Source organism: Magnolia sinica, chromosome 18 (assembly GCF_029962835.1).
Source record: "Magnolia sinica isolate HGM2019 chromosome 18, MsV1, whole genome shotgun sequence".
Taxonomy (NCBI): domain Eukaryota; kingdom Viridiplantae; phylum Streptophyta; class Magnoliopsida; order Magnoliales; family Magnoliaceae; genus Magnolia; species Magnolia sinica.
This window is the reverse complement of record NC_080590.1, coordinates 43,732,793-43,748,961: the sequence shown is the minus strand read 5'-3', so window position 1 is coordinate 43,748,961 and position 16,169 is coordinate 43,732,793.

Here is a 16,169-nt window from a genome sequence, read left to right as displayed (position 1 = left end):
CACTCTGCAAGTAGAAACAGTGATAACAACCATTGGAAATTCTCTCCCCCCCCCCCCCCCCAATATGCTGGGACACTTCCTTGACCATGGACTCCACCTTGTAATATGATGTAGATTCATGCCATTCATTGGTTTATCCTTATTATTTTAGGGTATGGTCCTATAGGCTAGTCAAATCCAAATCTCATGCCACGGGAGCAATATTGATCACTTGTCCACCGTTAAATATTTCCTAGAGCTATAGTAATGTTTGTGAGAAATCTATCCATCTAACCTTTTTAACCAATCATGGGCCACCTAATATACATGTTTTACCAGTCATTCATCTATTTTGTTAGATCATTTTAGAGTGTGGGGCTGCCTGTATATTTATTGCAATCTAAGTTGTTTTCATGGTACCCATTGTAATAGTTATTCCTCATTTAGACTGTTAGTTGGTAGAAATCATGTGGATCACTACACCATAGGAATTTGGGATTTTAGGTGGCCCAACTAGCCATGTGAATTGGTGAAAGTTGTGTGGGCCACCACACCATGTGAGTGCGTGATTTTTATAGCCCACCTAACTGTATGAAATTAGGGCAATTGTGTGACTACTTGTCTAAGTAGATTTATGATTATTGTGGCCCCTAACCATAAGATCACTGACGGGATGAATGGTAGCTAGATTTGGCAAAATTATGTTGAATATGTAGCTCATAAATCTTATCATCATGTGTGACGTGGATACCCGTAAATCATGTGGGTATATGGAGAATGTGTGGCCCAACCATATGATCATGTGGTGCTTAGGTGACTACTAAACTCTATGAAATTGTGGTACTTACCGCCTGACCATGTGAAAGTTTAGTAAAGTGGTTGCCCCATTATGTGAGCTATGATGTAATGAAAGTGTGTAACCATCTAACCTCAAGTCCTTTATTATGACAAGTAGATTGACATTTGTGTGGCCTCTCAACTATATGGACTTCTGATAACGGAGTGGCCATAAGACGATGTGAGCATATGAGAATCATGTGGTTACTCAGACTTTTGAACTATGTTGATGGTGTAATCCCTTGGGTATGTGAACTTAGGATGTGTGTCAAATTGATTGTTAGGCCCATCTTGTTAATAGTATTGGGCTTGATTTGTGGACTCCACTAATATGTTCACAATGGCATTAGAGTGGTGGGCCTATTAGCCTTAAAGCCTACCTTGAGTGGACGCCTTGTGGGCCCATTAGCGGTAAACCTATCGGGCACATAGGTTACTTTCTCTTACTAAGAACATAAGACTCCATGAGAAGTGTATATTGGGCCTATGTTTGGGCTTCTTGATAAGTGCATGAGAGTCCTTGTGATGTATGTATGCCAAGTCCCATTTGGGGCCTTGTGAATAAGTTATGATTGAGTCATCAAATGAACCATTTGTGGAAATCAAATGGACCACCCAATAAGCCAGAAGATTAGGATGTAGCGACTCACTAACTGGCCCATTCAAGTGTGGCAATGAACTGGGCCTTAGTCCACTTGAGATGATAGCTAGACTTGTTGAGATGTTGGATTGAAATCGAATTATGAATATAGTGATGATATGTGTGCGGTGATTGTGTGATGTGATACATGTAGTTTGATACAATGATTGTATGTTATAATGCTAGCTTATGTTCAAATGTTATGGATCTTTATATGTGGATTTGATACATGTTATGGTATGTGCTCATTCCCTGCACATGTTTGATAGATAGTCTGTTGTGGTGACATTGTATGAGGTTTCGGCCATGTGATTGGTGCCGAGTGATGGATTGATCCTAGTTGTGCTATTGTGTGGTTGGTGCACACTTGTGACGTGGAAGTGTGGACACTCGCATAGCCTCATGATCATGAAGGAGAGTGCACATTATACCACTGTTTTGCTATGTTGGTACTGTGATCATTTTTGATTGGTTTGATGATATTTGTGCATATTGCATCTGCACGCACGTATACATGTACATGCATCATGGATGAGGAGTGCATGGTGTGCATAGTTTAATCATGCGGAGATCATATGCATGTGGCAGAGGATGTTGGTGCAGGGTGCACATGATGGAATATGTGGTAAAGGATGTTGGTGCGAGGTGCACATGATGGAGTATATGCGGATATTATCTGGTCTGAGAGACCGTGGTCTTGGTCCCTGGGTTGAAATCTCTAAGTGAATATATCGGGCACAATCCCTATGTTGAAGTCCCTAAGTGAATATATCGGGCACAGTCACTTAGTTGAAGTCCCTAAAGCTCACTTGATGCTATATTGTAATTTATGTTTATGTCGATGTTGATATTACATGTATATCCCTTCCACGATGAGCGTAGATTGCAGATTAGATGTGGTTGGCAGAGGAGCCCGATTGGTATCAGGGTTGCCTCATATGCATATGTGGCTTACATGCATAGCATTGCTTGAGTGCAATTATATTGCATAGTGTGCTTGTGGATTATCATTGTATTTTGCATATCATCCTCATGAGATGGATTGAACACCACAATAACATCGTGGTTATACTGATGAGACCACCACAGTGGCATCGTGGTTGGTATTTGTGGGCACCGAAAATTTGAGTTTCTTATACTGGGTCCCAAACCCTTAGGTGAAATTCCCTAAACCTCGAGCGGTGCCCTCGAGCCTCATCATCGAGACCAGGCGGATGCCAGAGGTCACCTGGTGCCAAAGACCATAGTAGGCCTAACTCCCGTCGATGTGGTCGGGTGAGAAAAAGTTCGACCACGCCTAGTTGAAGAGTTGGAGCGAATGTGGTTGGGTTTGACTAGCCCTCGAAGTGAGTCCACTACTAGCGTGTCGGGTGGGTATTGGCATGGTTATAGGCCCCGCACTAACAAGGCAGGTATGCGAGACATCTATTCAACAAGTTTCAGACCTGTTCTGGATACTAGGCCCTGATGATTCCCAGTATGATAATTGTATTGTCATGTGGACTTTTAGAGGAGGATTTGCATGCCTGCATACATCCAGCATACCTTTGCATACCATCACTTGCATTGCATCCTATCCTCTTGGCTTTATGCAGCATTACTTGGTCATTATACTTCAGCTTGTTTACCCTGATATTTTGATTGTTACTGCATGCTTGTACACTACGCACACACGAGTGTACTCACTAGGCTTTTTGCCTAAGCCTCCTATTTCCCTTTTTTTTCAGGGCAGGAGTAGCTTAGAGGACATAGCTTTCTCGATGTGTTGTATCTATCTTGTGATTTGGTAATATTGACGTTGTGTACCTTTTAGAAAAGCATTATACTTGTAACCATCAGGATTTATAATGGAGATTGTTGCTTTGTATTGTGATTACGGATCATCATGCTCAGGTATTATTATTTTTTTTAAAGCTGTAAAAAATCTTCCTATTAGTGCACCGAACTTGGGACTTGGTGTATGGAAGTCGAGTGTCGGATTCGAGGCATTATGAAAGTTGTCCATCCCCGAATTGGGAGCGTGACAGAACCTTATAGCATGAAATGTTTCGATCTATCGACATTAAATTGACGGTGAAAATAAAATGTTAATGGTAAAAAATGCAGTGAGATAAACTATAGAAAAGCTACCTGATCGGATTGTCTCCTGAGTTTGTTAAAACTCACTTGAACATGAAAACAAAATGTTAATGGTAAAAAATGCAGTGAGATAAACTATAGAAAAGATACTTGATCGGATTGTCTCCTGAGTTTTGTTTTTAAACAGTAAGCCATCCATCCTAGTTCCAGTAAATGGGTGGACCCGATCAATACATGACCCGGCTACGTGTTATGTGGAGAGATGGGTATACCATAGTCCAATTCTTCCTACTCTACTGTATCATCTTTTTCGAATGGCTAGCCAGCCAGCTCGATGACCCAATCTGAATCAGTGCCAACTCGATCCGACTCAGTATTTCTGACCGGGTCGGACTCAGTTTGGGTTAGCCCAGCCTAGACTCGGATCGAGTCAGGCATGCCGGACTCGGTACCGAGTCAGATCAAGTTCGGGTCAAGCATTTTTAAAAACTAGATCGAGCCAGGTTGGACCTAACTCGATCTAACTCGACTCGATGCCCACCTCTAGCTAGGATTAAGGTGTTAGTTCCACGATATGATATTCTTTGAATGACTATCTTTATCTAAAAAGATGATAATGAGATGCATTGAATGGTATACTGACTAGGCGAACAGTTGTGAGTGAAAGCGTGTGATGATGCGTATAAGGGGTCGTTTGGCACCATGGATTTGGGGGGGATCCTCGGTTGTTTGGCACCGTAAAGTAACCGAGGGTTTCAAATCCAAGGTGAAAGCTTAGATTACATCTAAAATCTTTCCAAGAGTTGCATGTGTAACATATGTATCACTAGACTATTAATCTATTGGACACATGACTCACTAATGATATTCAAAAATAATTAGATTATCAATTGTATCACTATAATTGCTTTAATATGATGATCAGAGATGCCTAAACATTGTCCATGTAAATCAACGGTTAAAAATCGTTGGTTAGTCACTCGGACGTTATCTTGTGCTTGTGGCCCATTCGAGACTTAGAATTTCATCATTTTCAGGCAAAGTATATATTTCAGCAGATTTATTACAACTATTGTGTCAAACATTACATATTTTCACTAATTAGAGATATTAAAGTCAATTTAGTAATTAAATTCAAACCCTTGTAAATATACTATGCATAACTACTTTTGGATTAAAGTTGATTATGAATTTAGGGTGTAAAACATAATAAGAGGATTTCAAATTCAGGGGGTTCCAAACCAATGCTCCCAAACGGGCCCTAACATGCATATGATTAACTGCCCAATCAACCACAATATAGTAAACGATCTATAAATCCTAGGCAATCCATTCCAATACTTTCTCACAATTTCCAACTTCATCCTGCCATTCCCTTTGGCATCTATTTCTGCCTTCTTTTTAGCTATCCTTTCTGTGGAGCATTTCTAATGTATATCAATGTCCAATACTTGAACATGGGTTCCAACGCTTAGAAGTGCAAATATTGAATATTAGATCTATAATTTCATTCCACACTTAGAATGTTGCTGGAGAGTTGTTAGAAAAATGGTGGGGTTCATCGAGAGATCTTCGAAGATGATTCGGCTTTTTCCTCTAAAAAGTTGAAAAATGGCATTTTGGCTTTGGTCTATCTATAGGGGTTGGCTATACCTTGTTGGGTCATCATCTATGAGGCTCACTATGAGATATGTCTTATCTAAACCGTCCATTTGTTTTGCCTTTTAAAGTTAGGACATGAGTGAAAAAATGAGAAATATCCAATTCACATGTCAATCACAGCTCAAAAACAGTGGGGATTAAACACCCACAATTGAGAACTTATGGGGCCACAGAGGGTTGGGATCATCCTTAAGAAAATTTGCAAATTCATTTCTTTGCTGTTGCTAGAATTTCGAAAAAAAAAAAAAAAAATTTAAAATCGAGGGGCAACAAATCTAACTAATGATATTGACTAGTTTATTCAATATTTGAACCCACCAATTTGCATTCCTACGTCTCTCCCAATCTCCTCATTTCCCCAAGAATAACACCATTCTTTCTTTCTTTCTTTCTTTTTTCCAACAGATATATATATATATATATATATATATATATATATATATATATATATATATATATATATATATATATATATATATATATATTGTAACGCCTTAAAAATCGGGAGTTGAGCAGGTACCCAACTCCCGAGTTTTAACGCATCACTTATGCAACATACATAATGATGATTTGATGTTGTCCATGTTAGTGCATAAAGCATGAATGAGATTAAGCTAAATCAGTAGATCATACTCTAGGGACAGTTGAATTTACACAAGCGGAAGACTGTGATAAGTAGATACAATATATATGCCATTGTAGGTCCCCAAAGTATGAACACATTGCCAGGTTAAATAGTTACAAGTATTGATTTAAAATACAAAATGTCAAAAAAGTGGTAGTATACAAAGTATTAGCCCTGAAGCCCCCTCGATTCAAAACGGTCTACGTAAATCCGCTTGAATACTGCATATATGAGAATGCCTCCTCGCCATCCTCAAAGTTTGGCTTCGCCTTGCAGGCAACACCATCATCTGAACCTACAACAGGGTCTGGTTGGTGTATACAACACCATCCCGTAACATGAGAGTGAGTGATCAACTCAGTGGAACAATAAAGCAAAGGTTAACATGTTATCAATTTAGTCAAGCAGTAATGATAATCCAATACAAGAAAATATCCCTAAGTACTGTGATTAATGCAAGAATGATATGAAATAATGATGCATGCCCTCGCCTACGCTCCCTTAGTGACTTCATCTCACGATCGCGTATGAAACACTTCCTCAGTGCTTGACCTACTACGCCAAACGCACACGTAATGCAGTGCATGAGCGTAATTACCAAGTTCTTATTAATCCTTTTCATACAGTAGGATTGAGAAGCTAATGTACCTCCCTTATATCAATTCCTAAACAATGATCCATTCTAGGGTCGTCAGTCCTAGCAATTCTCATACGATGTTGTAGTTCTAGGTTACTGCAAAGGGCTCGTCACCTTATCAGTGCAGGCCTAGTTTGTACTCTAGTTGCTACGGAAAGACTCGTCGCCTCAACGCAGTCTCAGAGTACACTCGAGGTCACTGCCACCCACACCCTACCAACTGACAGTCTATTTTCGAAGGTTCGTCACCAACCCGACTGGGGACCACAGCCAGGCTGCGTAAGGGTAGGCCGACAGCTCGAATACAGTATCCCATACTACCATATTCTACTCATGAGTTTGGATTGCTCACTGGTCACTACGAGGAGGCTCGTCACCCCAGCATAGGCCGACAGCTCGACCACGGTGTCCTATACCACCATGCCCGACTCATGAGTTTTAACGGATCGAGGTACCAAAGTTAAAGGAGTTTTTCACTGGTAAGTTTGGTACCTTAGATTCAAGCAGTAACGTCCATATATGGTGAACATACATCGGGTCAATCGGGTTACTTGACGAGCTCGACTGGTACGAGAGCACGTTGACTTGATTGACATGGAGTGCGTAAGCATTCCGCATGGCCTAACCACTGCCATCAAACGACATACGACTTAGATTCGTCGAACGTATCCATCGTGGCTAAATCAATTCAGCCACCCATCGTAAACCATCACTGATTGCCTGGACAACATCGTAGCCCTAATCACACTTCAAATACAATAGGCATTCATATGTACTAGTCAAAAGAGTATGTAGCAACAAATTTAAATATAAATCTCATATAAGCATTTAAACAAGCACCTGGAGTACATGTTAATATACATAGACATTTATCCATAAAACACGTAGTAATAAGATAGGTTATATGAAGGAAATTGTAACTATAGATAAGGGAATTGAGAATCATATCTCAACACCCTAATTAAAGACATTTCAACTAGTGTTTTCTCATTCAGGCATTTTAACAAATACTTAAACTATAAATATTACATACTTGAAATAAATTAGTTAAAACACATATTGTAGTAAATCCTTCCACATAGGAATTGCCACACGCACAACTATCATGTAGCCTCAAACATAAATAATGGCAAACACAAATCATAATTCCATACTCATTCAAACATTTCAACAAACACTTGGAATGTATTAAAGTCAACATAGTTTACATATATGTGTAATATACGGGAAACATCGTATCTAAGCATATGAGATAGCAATCAAGTCAGTCTTAAATCATTACTGACATTGAAAGCCTTGAAAACCATAACCTAAACATTTATAGTCTGCACCTTTCGCCGGTAGACTCGTATCGAACTCAATTTAAAAGTTAAGTCTTTGTTTACGGCACAACGGCTACCTGATTCATGAAATAGGTTAGCTATTTCGCATATTTCTCTTTTTGGATATCTATATCAGTTTAGGGTTAGGATTTCTTACCCAAAAACGGAGTTAAAATATACGGTGTAACAATGTGGGAGGGTGAATCGAGGCGTGGAGTAGTAGAACAGAAGGACGACAGCAAACTCCAAGGATCTCCCTTCGATCTCCACTCTTTTCTCTCCATTTCTCTCTTCTCTCTCCTAGGGTTTGGAGAAATTCGTATGGGAGAGAGAGAGGTGGGTTTAAGGGCTATTTATAAGCCCAGAATCAATGTCAATGGCCCCAGGGCCATGGTATACTTATGTTATAGCCAAATAATGGCTATTTCAGTCCAACAGAGCACTTCTGAAGGCCCCTTTTCTACGTGCGGTCGGACTTAAGCTCCCTGACATTGGATCTAGGTCAAGCTAAGTTTTTGGTCCGATCGGGTTTACAGATCGACCGTGGCGGACCAGTTTCAGTTCAACGGTCAGGGTCACGGTCACTCGATCAGGGCCACAAGTACACTGCCATGTATGGGATATTTTCTCTGATCCGAGGGTGTACTTGGGTCAAATTCTGTCGGTTTGAATCCTTATATTTGGCCCACCAGCGACACAACTCAGATTACTTAAATTCAGATTTTATTTATAAAGATATTCACGTTTCTCACACACTTTGCTCCGGGCTCAAGTTGTGCATTTCTAGACAGAATTAAGACTTGATTTTCGAGGGCGTTGTCAAGTCCAGTAATGCGGTCATAACTGTATAGTTTTGCAGTTATCGGACTTTTGACGTGCGATCCAGGTCCGATACGAAGTTTCGGTGCGCTCCCGAGAGCAATCGGGTTTAGGGATGGATTCTAGATTTCAGGGTAATATAGTGTCAATGATACTGCACGGTTTGGGTCTTGCAGATCATATTTAAAGTGATTAGTGCTAATTTCATAAGTACTCTAGTTTAACACTTGCTAATATTAACCTAATTTCTAAAGGTTTTGGTGCTAGGTGATTTCTGCCTGAGGTGGTACTCGGGTCCTTTGTAGTTTGTATAGAAAGTGATCGAAGCTATTAATACTTTACTAAATTATGCCTTAATTACAACAGAATAAGGTCCTAGGGCAGTTCTATGTCCAAGAACGTCCATTGCCAAGTTGGGAAAAAATCCGGGTTGTTATATATATATATATATATATATATATATATATATATAGAGAGAGAGAGAGAGAGAGAGAGAGAGAGAGAGAGTCATGCTCCTCTGCGCACCTACGCACGTGCGCACCTTTGCACACGTGTCATGGGTGTCTAATCTGAACGGTCCATGTGATGCGGAATCCCATGAAACCCCATGTGACAAATTTTCACCCTGATCTAAAATTCTAGTGGGCCATAGTAAAGAGAAATGCAACTCAAGGGAGGAAACTGTTTTCATTTTTCATGGCACATCAAAGTTTTAGATCAAAGTAAAACTTGGTCCTAGGGGGTTTCACGAGGTGCTGCTTCACATGAACGGTTCAGATTTTGGATCCACATTACGTATGGTGGGTTCTCCAAAAAGTTTGTATGTAGAACATACGAATTGGTTCGCAGGTGAGTGTTTCCATGTATATATATAGGAAACGCTCACCTGCGAACCAGTTCGTACGTACTACGTACGAACTTTTTTGAGAACCCATCATATGTGATGTGGATCCGAAATCTGAACCGTTCATGTGAAGCAGCACCTCCTGAAACCCCTAGGGCCCAAGTTTTACTTTGATCTAAAACTTTGATGGGCCATGAAAAATGAAAACAGTTTCCTCCCTTGATTTGCATTTCTATTTGCTATGGCCCACCAGAATATTATATCAGGGTGAAAATTTGCCCCATGGGGTTTTATGAGATTCCGCATCACATGGACCGTTCAGATTAGACAACTATGGCACGTGTACAAAGGTGCGCACGTGCGTAGGTGCGCAGGGGAGCATGCCTCATATATATATATATATATATATATATATATGCTCTTGAAAATTATGGATGTGGCATCCATGTAAGTCAAGCTAAACCATCCAAATCATCAGACCCTTTGTACATGGGTCATAAAACAAAATCACATTGATTCGACAAAATTCATTGAACTCCGAACATCAATTATATTTTAGATTATTACTACAAATTCATTGGGAGTTTGAATTTTACAAAATAATGCATCTGGGAATGAAAACATGGTGAGCATCTTTCAAGGGATGAAATAACAGAATTGTTCTCATTTTTTCTTTAAAAAGGAAGTTGGTGTAGGTGTATGACATCCAACCCATCCAACATATGAATCCTATCATGAAAACCAGATGAATGAAAATTGTGGCAGATCCAACCCAAAAGTGGGCTACAACATTTTTTTTTTAAAAAAAACCAACATTAACCAAGAACAAAATTCACATGCATCCCATCTTATGATTCAATGGATCAGATTTTTTGACCGAATCATCATCATGGTAAGATGCATATATTGGAAGGGTTGCATATCATACACAACCCACGTGGGCCCCATAACTCACTAATTTAACACTTTTTAAAGAAAAAATAAATATGGGTGTATTATAGTAATTTTGTTTTCCAAAATCACTATCCCATAAATAGTTGGTGGAGGCATTATTTGATAAAATAAGGATCACATTATATTTTTCTTTAATTGTGATGTTGACTAACTGGCCGATTATTAATAAGTTATGGGCCATTTGAAGTGACCTATGATTTTGACGGTTCACCTTGAGTCAGGCATATGCCATGTTTATAATTCCTGAGTGCGTGAATCAAATTACATGGCAGTCCAATCAAAGGTTTTCCCTTTGTTCTTTCTCAATGTGTTATATGGTTATGATTTAATGATGTGTCCCTTGGGGTGGAATCTATGTCCAAGATCCAGGCAAATGTTACACATGTCAGTGGGCCATTCATCATGTAGTGCACACTATTAATATACCATATTAAAAACAAAAACTAAGGTTGTATACCCATCAAGTGTTAGATATTTTTTTCATAACTACTTATTTTTTTCTCATACAATTTTAGCCTGCTTGATTAGCCAACTAACATTATTTTTGGTCCATGACATGTTGAGAATGTATACTACCTAATAAATGACCCTGATCTCTGACACATGCTGTCCACCTGGATCTTTGGCATGTATTCCCGCCCATTATACAGGGCCCAATGAATTGACTTAACTTGGTACGCGGGCGTAGAATCAGATGCGGCTTACTTTTTTAAAGAAATGTTCCAATCCCATAAACTTTAATATATCTGATAAGGATCCATGTCAAATTTATATGGACGAGGAATATGTAAATCAAATCAACCTTTTCAAATGATGGGATCCACTTTTGATGGGTTATGATCCCAAAATCGGATTGATTGACCTTTTAATGGGTTATGATCTCAAAATCAGATTGATTGAACGGTTCGATCCTATTACTTATGGACATTGTTTGTTTTGTTCATGCGTTGACATTCAATATTAGGTCTGTGGCCCATCTAAGCTGATGCATGCAATTGAGATAGTTTATTCTGCATTGAATGCCTGCCATGTGTCCTTGGTTGTATGCCTGTCCAGTCAATTGCACACGTCCATTGAATTTAGATTGTTGGACCTTTTTTCCGTGACCGTCCATTTTTCCCATACCAGTTCTCAATCAGGCTTATATTATTTATGTTCGGTCCAAATAATGGTGCTTTACTTGATGGATGGAGTAGATTTTACATATAAAACATAGTGGATCCCACAGAGCGGCTCTGCCTTAAAATGAGTTTTGCAGGGACTCGGACTCAGTAGTGACCCTCTAATACCGAGATATTGGCGGTGGTCGGTGCTATGGCCCCACCATGATGTACGTGTTTTATCCAATTTGTTCGTCCATTTTACTGCTCATTTTAAGGCATGAGCCCAAAAATAAGGCAGATTTAAATCTCAAGTAGACCACACCACAGGAAACAGTGGTGATTGAATGCCCACCGTTAAAACACCACAGGCGCCAAAGGGGGATCTCCAACTCGTAAACGGATTGGCTATTCCCCTGGTGGTCGGTGCTATGTGGGCCCCACCATGATGTATGTGTTTCATCCATTCCGTTCATACATTTTTATGGATCATTTTAGGATTTGATCCCAAAAATGAGATGGATATAAATCTTAGGTGGACCACGCCACAGGAAAACAATAGTGATTGGATATCCACCATTAAAATCCTCCTAAGGCCCGCTGTACTGTTCATATGACATCCCATATGTTGATTGGGTCATACAGACCCACGCGAAGGGAAAAAACAAATATCAGCTTGATACAAAACTCTCATGACCCCCAAAAAGTTTTTAATAGCCTACACTAATTCAACACGGCTTCCTGTAACGTGGTCTACTTGATATTAGGATATATCTCTTTTTTTTATTTTTTTCTTTTTTTTGGTATCATACCATAAAATGATCTGGAAAAATATATGGATGGCATGGATGAAATATATACATCATGGTGGGGCCCACAGAGCACTGGCAAGGGGACGTGGATTGGCTAGGTACGGGAAGTAGAGGTGGGCAACTTGGGCCCGATCTAGTGGATCCGACCCGACCAGACCCGACTCGGTACCGTTCCGAACAAAACCGACGATCTGATCAGGCCTGATCGATTCCGATCATCCAGATCCGATGTTATTTCGAGTCAAGTTCGGATAACACTGTATCCGGACAGATTCGGTCTAGTAACCCGGACCGAATGGGTCCGACTCGACCCGAACAGACTCGACCCGGAACGACATTGGGTATGCATAATACATTGATGTCTGAGCTGCTGTAGTTACGTGTCATGAGAAGGGAAGCGGATTGCATACCGAGTAACTCAGTACGGTAAGCGTACGAGTAAACTCCGTGGGCCCCGATGTCATTCATGCATTATATCCACTCCGTCCATCTCTTTTAAAACATAATTTTAGGACTTTATCCCAAAAATGGAGTATATACAAACCTCAGATGGACCACACCACTGGAAACAGTGTGAATTGAACATCTGCTATTGAAATATTTTTGGGGACAACAGAAGTTTTAGATCAAGTTAATATTTATGTTTTCCCTTCATCCATGTCTTTCTGATATTATGAACAAGTTGGATGACAAATAAACATCACTGGGGGCCTTAGAAAGTTTTCAACCATTGAAATCAATACTTCCACCTTTTCCAGTGGTATGGTCCACTTGTGGTTTATATATGAATCAATTTTGAGTTAAACACATAAATTGATATGTAAAAATGAATGAACGGCGTGGATAAACCACATACATTTGAGGTGGGCCCAGTTGAGTTTACTTAGTACGATAAGAGCGTACTGAGTAACTCAGTATGCAATCCGATTTCCGTGAGGAGACGACCAACGAGTACCGACGACCTGATGCTCCTCGAGCTCCGAGTCGTACGAACAGTTCAAAGGATGTCAAAGTTACATGGGCCCCACAGTGATGTATTTATTATATCTATACAGTTCATATACTTTTAGAGATCGTTAAAGGACATTATCCAAAAAAATGAATAATATCAAAAGATCATCTCGACCACACCACAAATAGCAGCAGAGAATGATTTTCGCCGTTAAACAATTCGTGTGGTCTACTTGATAGTTAGATCTGTCTTATTTTTCGTCTCAAGCCTTAATATGAGGTCACCTAATGAATGGACAGTTTGGATATAACACATACCCCATAATTAAACCCACACAACTCACTAATATATATACAAAATCAAAATTGTGCATGTACTTGAAAAGCAAGCCTTGAACTTCCTTGTCGTGCACGTAAAGTAATTAATGTCCAGTGAAAATATGAGTATGAAGGTGAAAAGCTCCTTCAGAGTCATGTGAGGCCCACCTTGATGTATATGTTTTATCTAAGCCGTTCATCCATTTTGACATATCAATTTATGCCTTGATAAAAAAAAATAGCATATATTAAAGGTTGAAGTGGACCACATTATATGAAAAGTTAAATTAAATTCATACATATCTGAATTGTATCCAACTCAATCCGACTCAGTTTCTCTGACTGAGTCGGACCCAGTTCGGGTAAGGCGAATCATGTATCGGATCTGTTTGGTTCAGGTGACCCGGATTTGATTCCGGATTTGATCGAGTTCGAGTCAAACCATTGCCATTTCGGATCTGATCGGGTTAAACCCAATCCGTTCCGATCCGGACCGATGCCCACCTCTAATGGGAAGTGATGTGATCAAGTTTTGTGGGGGCCACCATGATGTATGTGTTGTATCCACACCATCCATCCATTTTGTGAGATCATTTTCGAACGTTAGCAAAAGAATGAGAGATACAAAGCTCAAGTGGACCCCACCCTAGAAAGCGGCGAGGACAGTGACACCTACTATTGAAAGCTTTGTAGGCCCACCATATATTTATTTGAGAACGAACCTGTTCATATGTTAACACAGACATGGGTGAAGGGAAAAAACAAATATCAGCCTGATTGAAAACTTTTGTGGCTCCTAAGAAAATTTTAATGGTACGAGTTCAATCCTCACCGTGTTTTATGTGGTGGGGTCTACTTGAGCTTTGGATCTGCCTTGTTCTTTGGGTCATGCTCTAAAATGATCACTCCAAATAGATGGATAGTGTGGATATAACAGATATCATGGTGGGCCGATAGAACTTGATGATGTCACTTGGTAAGAGTAAGTTTTGATCAAACATTCTCTTAGAAGTGGAATTAATGGATGGCTGGATGCGGATTTCCTGTAAAAAATAAAAATAAAATTTTAAACAGATTTAAGTAGATTTGGTGTGGCCTTTGGTGGGCCATCTTTATAAATGTGTTTCATATCCATATCACCCATTGATTTTTTCAAATTATTTAACGTTATCTCAAAAATTTAAAAATTATAATGAGTAGGGATCACCTATGTCGAAGGCACGATAAAATTCAGTGCCATGGCTTCTTATTGATCCACGTCACCACAGATGACTCTAGTTAACAAGATACACCGGATTTCTCTCTCAATAAATTGCTTGCTGCACACCACAACTTTTAGTGTGGGGAACTTTTTGTGGCCCCACAATGATTTATGCTTTAGATCCACAATGTCCATCAATTTTTATAGATCATTCTAAAGCATGGGCCCAAAAATGAGGCACATCCAAAGCTTAAGTGGATTACACTATAGAAAGTAGTGGAGATTAAATGACTACCGTTGAAACCTTTTTAGAGCCCACTGTAAGGTTTATTTGCCATCTAACCTCTTCATAGGGTCACACGTACTTAGATGAAGGTAAAACACAAATATTAGCTTAACCAGAGCCTTTTATGGCCTTGAGAAGTTTTCAATAGTAGGCATCCAATACCTACAATTTGTATAGTGTGGCCTACTTGAGCCCTGGATCTGCCTCATTTTCTAAGTCACACCTTAAAATGGCATGGAAAATGGATGGATGGTGTGGATTTGATACATACATCATGAGAGGTCCCACAAAAGTTCCACATGTCAACACTTCTGATTTTCTTGTGTTGACATGGAATGTGATGCACAGAGGAGCGGATTAGGTGAGAGGGCACCCTCACCTGGTGTGCCCCTGACTATGGTGGCCACCTTGATGTGTGTTCTGTATCCACCTAATCTATTCTTTTTCCTAAATCATTTTATGGTATTATGCAAAAAATAAAGCAGATTGAATTATCAGGTGGACCATACCATAGGAAATAATGGTGATCTGCCATTAATGGGCCACAAAAGTTTTGGTTCAGGTTGACATTTGTCTTTTTTACCTAAACCCATGATCATGTGAACTTATCAATAGATTTGATGGCAAATAAAAGCTACGGAAGCATCAATTTGTGCCCTAAGAAGTTTTTAATGGTAGGGTATTCAATCACCACCGTTGGACTATAGTCCATCTAATAAGTAGGTCTTCTTAAATTTTGCGCTAAAATAATCTAAACAAATAATGTACGGAGTGGATATAGAATACGCACATCAAGGTCGGCCTCATGGTAGTCTTGGGTGAGGCTGGAGTCTCGCCTAATCGGCTCCCTTGCACCACGGTGCAAGCAATAGAGTTTCTTTATTTCCTAAGTCCACATCATCCATCTTAATTTTTAAATCATTAAATAATACGAGCCCAAACAAATGCAGATACAAAGCTAAAGTGAACCATGCTGCTGAAAATAGCAACAATGGATGTTATAATTGAAAACGTTTTAAGGGCACGGAAGGCTCTATCTGATATTTGTACTTTAACTTCATGTATGTGTGATCCTGGGAACAAGTAAGGCGGAAAATAAGCCT